General features: G+C 41.7%; 1 pseudogene; it reads right to left on the reverse strand.

Moving 5' to 3' along the window:
- Positions 1 to 6,340: 6,340 nt before the first annotated feature.
- LOC123120531 (ATP synthase subunit alpha, chloroplastic-like) overlaps positions 6,341 to 7,500 on the reverse strand; it is a 1,344-nt pseudogene continuing 184 nt past the window's right edge.

Below are 7,500 nucleotides of genomic sequence, written 5' to 3' on the forward strand. Positions count from 1 at the left end.
AAGAGTTAGTTGGCCGGCCTACCGGCCCGCAGATGTAGAGAAAGAGATAGAGGTTGCCTCTCTTCAGGAACTGCGAAACCAAAGGGACGCTTGGAAAGAAGGGAACGCACGGCTCTTATCTGGTTCGAATCCAGTTCGTCCCGGAAAAAAAGACTACACCAAACTACACTAACTATGAGTTTATGAAAGCAAGAACTACTAATTGTAAAAATTACAATCGAAAGCCCCCCCCCGGTAGAAAACCAGCTATCGTTTCATATATGCGCTAGGAGATAGTATCCTATCCCCCTCAATCTCAGGAGTCGCTTTCTCTATGCCCGACTTACGAGCTCTTTGCTTATTATTTCTCGGGTGGGATGAAGGTCGAAATGTCTAGTTTGAATTGCTTATGCTTATATAGTTTGAATCGTCTAGCTTCATACCAAGGTTGTTCTACAAAAGAACCAAGTAAGAAAGTAAGCCCGTTCAATTGAAATAGCTTCCTCGCTTCGCAGTTCGATACCCACTGAAACTATGGATACGATAGACTCGGGAGGGGTAAAGGGTTACTTTATTTGGGCTGCTAAGTCTTTCTTGTTGATTCCGGAAATAAAGAGGACCTTCTTAATCCTTCGTGCTCCACACCCGCCTCACTGGACCTATCCATTCGAGCTCTCTCCTCTAATCCCAACTCGACACGGCTGGACGACGACGCCTGTTCACTTATAACGAAATCACACGTTAAGCCCGATGAATTCATCTACAATTTCTGGATTTGTCGGTTTGGCAAGGCAGAACCAGGGCCCTTCCATTAAGGTTATATTATAGTTTCGATAGGAGAGATGCAGACCAGATAGGAATGCAAGAATACTCTGTAAATTGTTTATTAATTGGTTTAGTCTGTGGAAGAGAAGTATCGATCTAGAGGATTGCCCCCCCAGACTGACCTAGTTGTCCTTGACTTGCTTCGGAAAGAAAAGACCTAGTACTTGTTTACCTTGACCATGGCTACTTTCCCGCCGCCTTTCCTTCTATACTTTTCCTATGTGCTATCCCAGGCATCCCTTGTCAAGCTACCTATCCCTACGAAAAAGCAAGCCTACTTACTACGTGTTTTCCTCTATTGGCAAATACGCATATACTGACCTACTCACGTGCATATCTTGCATAAAGCCTTCCCCTAAAAAAACAAACTAGCCCGTATCTTCCTAGTCCTTGTTGCCAGCCCTACTCGACTTTACTCGACTATTTAGAAAAAGCTACTACTTGAATGCATACTTTTACTATTATTTAAAGAAAAAACAAAAACTATTTATGAGTTTATGCCCCACCAACAGAGCAAAAGAACGCTCAAATGAGGAACTAGAATATGAAAGTGCAAAATCTCCTACCGAACAAAGAAAGCACTATATCTCATTTTAAAATCTGGTAAAAATTCTTCAACCTAACTCAACACAACTATATTTCGACTGTATATGTATGTTTGTAACGTGCCACAAAACCATCTTAAGATTAGACAGTTATCAATCAGCAAACGCATTGACCACATGCAAAAAATAAGACGGATCTCCTTCCTTTTATTCGGTGCTTTCCTTTTATAAGTCACTGCTATTCTTCCTTGACCCTTCTTACCTTTGCTAGATTTTGCATTCCCCTCATTACTATTCGGCTCAGTATTATCTTCACCTTTGGAATTGCTTCCACCAGAAGTAGACGACAAGTACCGTAGATGTCAGAATTTCGTATATAGCAAATTCAGGTAGTAAGTAATGGAACTGTAGCATGCAAAGGGACTGTACCATGGAAATTGAGAAGAAATCTCCATCAAGTTTTTCCATTTTATGCCATATGAATAAGAGATTCCTTTTAGTTAGAAAGCTCGCGTAGAAGTTTGCTATCAAAGACCTCGGTATTCTTTTCATCCGTGATTTCCCACTTCTCTGTCTCTGGGTGAATGCCTCTACCAGAGGTTATGCGCCAGCTTGGGAAAGCCTTAAGTTATATCTTAATCTATCTTGCAAGGTAGATTGGATCATGTCCGCGATAGAAGTTGCGGAGGAATGAAACGACGATTTTGGTACAGGAAGAGAAAGGGATTGTGCTTTTGACCATGGCGAGATAGGATAGACTTGGTATTCTTTCTTGGCCCTTGATTGCCAACACTTTGGGGCTGAATTAATTAATGAAACTAATAGGAAGGATTGGGATGATGAACTGGATCAATTCTTTCTTTCGCTGACTGACCAAGGTAATTAATTCCTTCCATTGGCCAGGCGGGTAAGCAAGGAGACGACGTTCTCATTAAAAAATGAAATATGCCATGCCGAATTCAAAAACAACTCCTTAAACTCCGTCGTTTACCGACATCCTCTCGGCTATCATACGTCCTCCGCTTATCTCTCTTAGGCATAGGCATCTCAACACATTCCTCCTTCCGAGTTGCTTGTCCGAACTTGGCTCTTTAGTAAAACGAAGGAGCTGCTAAGCTATTATTAGGTATCAATTTAGGAGCCTTTTGTCATTTCCAACTACATTATTGTGAGCATTCGGAACCCGTTCCTACGCGGTCATCAAATTGGCTGGCTTTGGACCCTCGATCGCAGCAATGAACTCGGCGTCCCACTTAACTTACTTTTGGTACTTTTGAATCTTGTCCCATCCCATAGCTTCACAAGTGAATCTACCTATGGATCCATAAAGTTTATCATTACTTTTCAAATTCTTATTTCATGTGTCCGCCATAGCGCTTATCTATCTCCTGGTCTGATTCATCTTTGGAATGTAACCGGACATATTACAAGGCAAAAAAACAGTGATTTCATCGATCCCGGATTGCCCAGTGTCTCCCTTTCCCCTTTCCTTTCACTTTCCTCGCATAACAAAAGCATGATTTACCCGGGCCGAGTATCTTGTTAGAGTAGTAGATTCCGCGCTCCAGATGATGTGTGTGACCGGGCAGGAGATTCTTTTACTCCAAAGCCGTTGCGCAGGTTTGTGTGTGACAACTATGTCGATCAGTTTTTAAAGACGCCCAGAAACTATGTCTACAGATTCCGACAGAGAGTACAAGTGGTGCCATCGGAGGAAGCTGACAACCTCAGAACAAGAATGGAAAAAGGATTGATTGCTCGACGAAGTAGTACCAACAGGATATATTAATCACTAGGTTACGGTAATATGTGCTTGTCTCCGAAAAGAAGGATAAAAGGATAGATTACCAAAGCAGTCACTCCCAACGGCAGATGAAAACGATACCGACACATCTACTAAATCATCTTAACAACCTTGAAGATACGGGATTATATAATAAACTCATTTAGTTGATAGATCATTATTGGATTCTTTTTATTGTGACCAAGATCCATGAAATAGCTCTCTTTATACTATGTTATAACTAGCGGATACTTCCCATTCTTATGTCTTCTTTCCTTATTACGACTCCTGTGCTTAGATAAAATACGACGTTTGAGTTTGGACATAGCCAATTGCTACTTACGGTGCTAGGCCTTTTCAAGCAATGGAAGGCATACTTGAATGCCAATCAGACATGGCCAGAAGCTTAGATAATATCACTAGTTTCTCTTGTTTATCACTTAATAAATAGTCTTATTTGTCCCAGGGAGCGAGGAGAGAAGATGACAGGTTGAGTAGAGAAAGGTGGGTCATTGTCCCAACGTAGTAGTATTTTGGTTTTGTTTTCAGCTGATCTATATCAAAATAATAGAATAAATAAAGGCAAAGGATTTGGTTCAGTCGTCAAGTACATATATATTTCCTTTACCCAGAGTTGGGAACTCTGAATAGTTGTTTGAATACCGACTGCCTTCCTTGCGCTTCAATTCCTCTTATCCAATCCAACTTCCCATGGGAGCCAAGCAGAAAAGCAAGTCCTCTAGTTATGGATGCAGTACTCACCTCACTAAACTTAGGAAGAACTAATTCAAGTAGAATTACAAATAGCGAGAAGTGGATAAAAAGGGATCGAGCCTAGCTCAAAAACAGCTGCTCCTTCCCTCTTTCTTGCTTTCTTTACTCGGTATTCAGTGAAAGATTAGGCTTGGTAATTACAGTTACCAATGGTAAGGATTGGCACGTGAACTTTCCTTTTTATCGAGCTCGAAAAAGCAATGGGTGGGTTGGCTGTGAAAGGAGAGTAGAGTTTTTTAGTTTAGTAAGAAAAGTATTGGGTGAGGCTCCTCACATCCATAACATATTATCTGTACTCTTTTTCAAGCATGCCTCTTTTTAATGACTCTCTTTTTCAACTTAATTGTGGCATTTCATTCTATTATCGACTAATGGTTGACACTGGAGAAGCATTGAAGGCTCATTCCATAGATTCCAAAGCCCTGTTTGCTATTATCAGAATATTCTGACTCCCTTATTGTCTTATTGATCTGACCAACCGCAATAACAACATTGCCATTCGGGGTTACGCGAGTCGGAGTATTAAATAAATGGAATATTCCAGCAGGAGCAACCGAACCATCTTCTCGTTGTCCTTCCATTCTTCTGACCAATAAAATAGCTCTTGGTCATAAGAATCCAGCCGGAGTTCGAAATCGGAGATAAGAATTGAATCGATTTCAGGCACTTCCCTCAAGCCGAAACCGGAACAGGAAACTTGTAACTTCTAGCCGAGAAGGATAAGAGAGGTTTGTCTTGCTTTGTCTTATAGTGATTGTGTGCCAGGGGTCAGCGAAGAGACGGGATGCTATTGTCCCGGACTACTTGGACTAGTCTACTAGGACTCGGGGGAAGAGACTTATTTGTGATAGGACGAGAGATCAAGTACAGTGTTCTGTTCAAACTAGGCAACCTCTTCGTTATAAGACCGAGAATAGTATATGCCCCGTCTTACCACTAGCTAGGGCCACCAGCATTAGGAAACTAAGGAAGAGTCGTATGGCTAAGGAATTCAGGGCTGATAGAGCTCTTAGGAAGAAGTCAGTATCCAGCTTTCTTTCATTGATATCACAAGAACAAGCGAGGAAAGGACAGTCTTTCAAGAGAAGATAGGTCTATTTTTCATTAAGGAATTGCGGCGAGTATTGCTTGTTTCCCAGATCCGGTATCAGGACCTGTCGATAGATGGGATGGACCCACCCGTTTGACTCTTATGAATTGATAGTTAGATACTATTGCTAAAGGAAAGTAAAGATAGTGGTTTGTGTTGCAAAAATCTAGTTCAAGGTCAGGCTCCGTCAAACAGAGTCGTCAAGAATGAAAAGCTGAAAGAATGATGTGTCAAACAGTGATTGCGCACAGAGGTTAGTTAAGTATACGAACTATTGTCCCTAATGAGAAGTATGCTGTTGTCCCAATAAAGGATAATTGGACGGTATCGATTGAGGGAACAGGGATAGGTGATTAAACGTGATGCTGCGCCTAACTATATAGAACGGTGATCCATGAAGAGAAGTCGGCCAGCTATTAAGTCAGAGAAGTCATCAACCTATTACTAGTGTCAATTCTGCTAAGAGAAGTCATCAACCTATTACTAGTGTCAGTTCTCTTCTTCCTCTCTACCAATTGAAAGTAAGTATTGATTTCGCCTAATAGGGACAAAGCAAAGTAGGGTGGTCAAGTACAGTATGCCTGGAGTTCGTAGTGCCCACTAGATATCATTGGCAAGTTATAGAAGTCTTTCTCTCTTCTGAGATATCATTGGTCAGTGCAGCGAGGGGCAACCATCATTTCTATTGCTCTATAAAGAAAAGATAGGACAAGGGTCTTGCTCCACCCAATGGAGATAAAGCACGGGGATCCGTTAAGGGCGTATTGAATCGATAAGAAGCACTTGAATTCTAGTGGGCCCGGCTACCCAACACTAGCCCCGGATCATTTATGTATTATCAATTGATAGTAGGGGCAGGCAGGGGAAACTCTTTATATCAGTTAAGTAAACTACTGATTGTATTGTGGGCTGGGATCCTACTTCTATAGCGAAGTAAAGAAGTGTGGAATGCGCTATCTCGAAGTAAAGAAGTGTGGCTTGATAGATAAGTTGCACAAACCTTTGAGCTCGATATGATATAGTCTAGAGATTAGTTCATAGACGGGAAGCTCCATTCTCCCATTGTTCGGGACTCTCATTGTTCTGTTCAGAAAGTAGTCGGCATCTTCCTTTATTCAATTAGCAAGGCAGTGCTGGTTGATTTCATCATTTCTAGGTATACCCTCTCCCTTTTCTACGAAGGTTTGCTGCTCCGCCTGCACCAGTGAATTATTCTATTCTTCTCCTTTGGTTCAGTCTGTGGGGAAATCAGAATTCACCATTGAATCCTGTGGATCAACTCCCTTACATAATAATATTTCACTGTATCAGCTACGAGGGGAAAATCTGAAAGACAAAGGATAGAGAGTGAGAGAAAGAGTGTGAGACTTGCGCCGCTCTCCATTTCGAGGGGATTTCGACGATTCTGGGGTGATTGAACTATTTCTTTACCTGTTCAATTTCTAACGAATCAAGATATCCTCTTGTTCCGGTATAAATAGTAGCTATCTGCTCTTCCACTGGGAGAGGATTTGCCTGGGATTGTTTAAGCAATTCCCTTAATCATCGACCCCTTGCCAATTGATTCTGACTTGTTTTATCGAGAGCAGAGGCGAATTGTGCAAAGGCTTGTCACTCTGCGAATTGAGGTAGTTCCAATTTGGATTTGCCAGCTACTTGTTTCATGGCTTTAATTTGAGCCGCGGATCCTACTCTGGAAACAGAAATACCCACATTAATAGCGGGTCGAATTCCGACATTGAATAGATCCGCAGATAAGAATATTTGTCCATCTGTAATGGAGATTACATTAGTAGGAATATAGGCGGAAACGTCTCCAGATTGAGTCTCAACTATTGGTAAAGCGGTCATACTTCCTTCGCCTAAAAGAGAATTTAATTTAGCGGCTCTTTCTAAAAGGCATGAATGCAAATAAAAAACATCCCCTGGATAAGCCTCACAGCCAGGAGGTCTTCTTAATAGAAGGGACATTTGGCGATAAGCTTGTGCCTGTTTGGAGAGATCATCATAAATTATTAAAGTATGCCGTTCGCGGTACATAAAATACTCAGCCAGGGCTGCTCCCATATAAGGAGCGAGGTATTGTAATGTAGCAGGTGAATCCGCCATTTCAGCTACTACAATAGTGTATTCCATGGCCCCCTCCTCATGGAAACTAGTTACTACTTGAGCTACGGAGGATGCTCTTTGACCGATATCTACATAAACACATATTACACCTTGCCCTTTTTGATTGAGAATTGTATCTGTGGCTACTGCTGTTTTGCCAGTCTGTCTGTCCCCAATAATGAACTCTCTCTGACCGCGCCCTATAGGGATCATCGAATCGATAGCAATAAGCCCTGTTTGAAGAGGTTCGTATACGGAACGCCTGGAAATTCTACTTGGAGCAGGAGATTCAATTAAGCAAGATTTGGAACCTACAATTTCGCCTCTCCCATCAATAGGTTTAGCCAGAGCATTTATAACACGACCCAAGTTATATACGCTCACGGGTATCTGAG

This window comes from Triticum aestivum, chromosome 5D (assembly GCF_018294505.1).
Source record: "Triticum aestivum cultivar Chinese Spring chromosome 5D, IWGSC CS RefSeq v2.1, whole genome shotgun sequence".
Lineage (NCBI taxonomy): Eukaryota > Viridiplantae > Streptophyta > Magnoliopsida > Poales > Poaceae > Triticum > Triticum aestivum.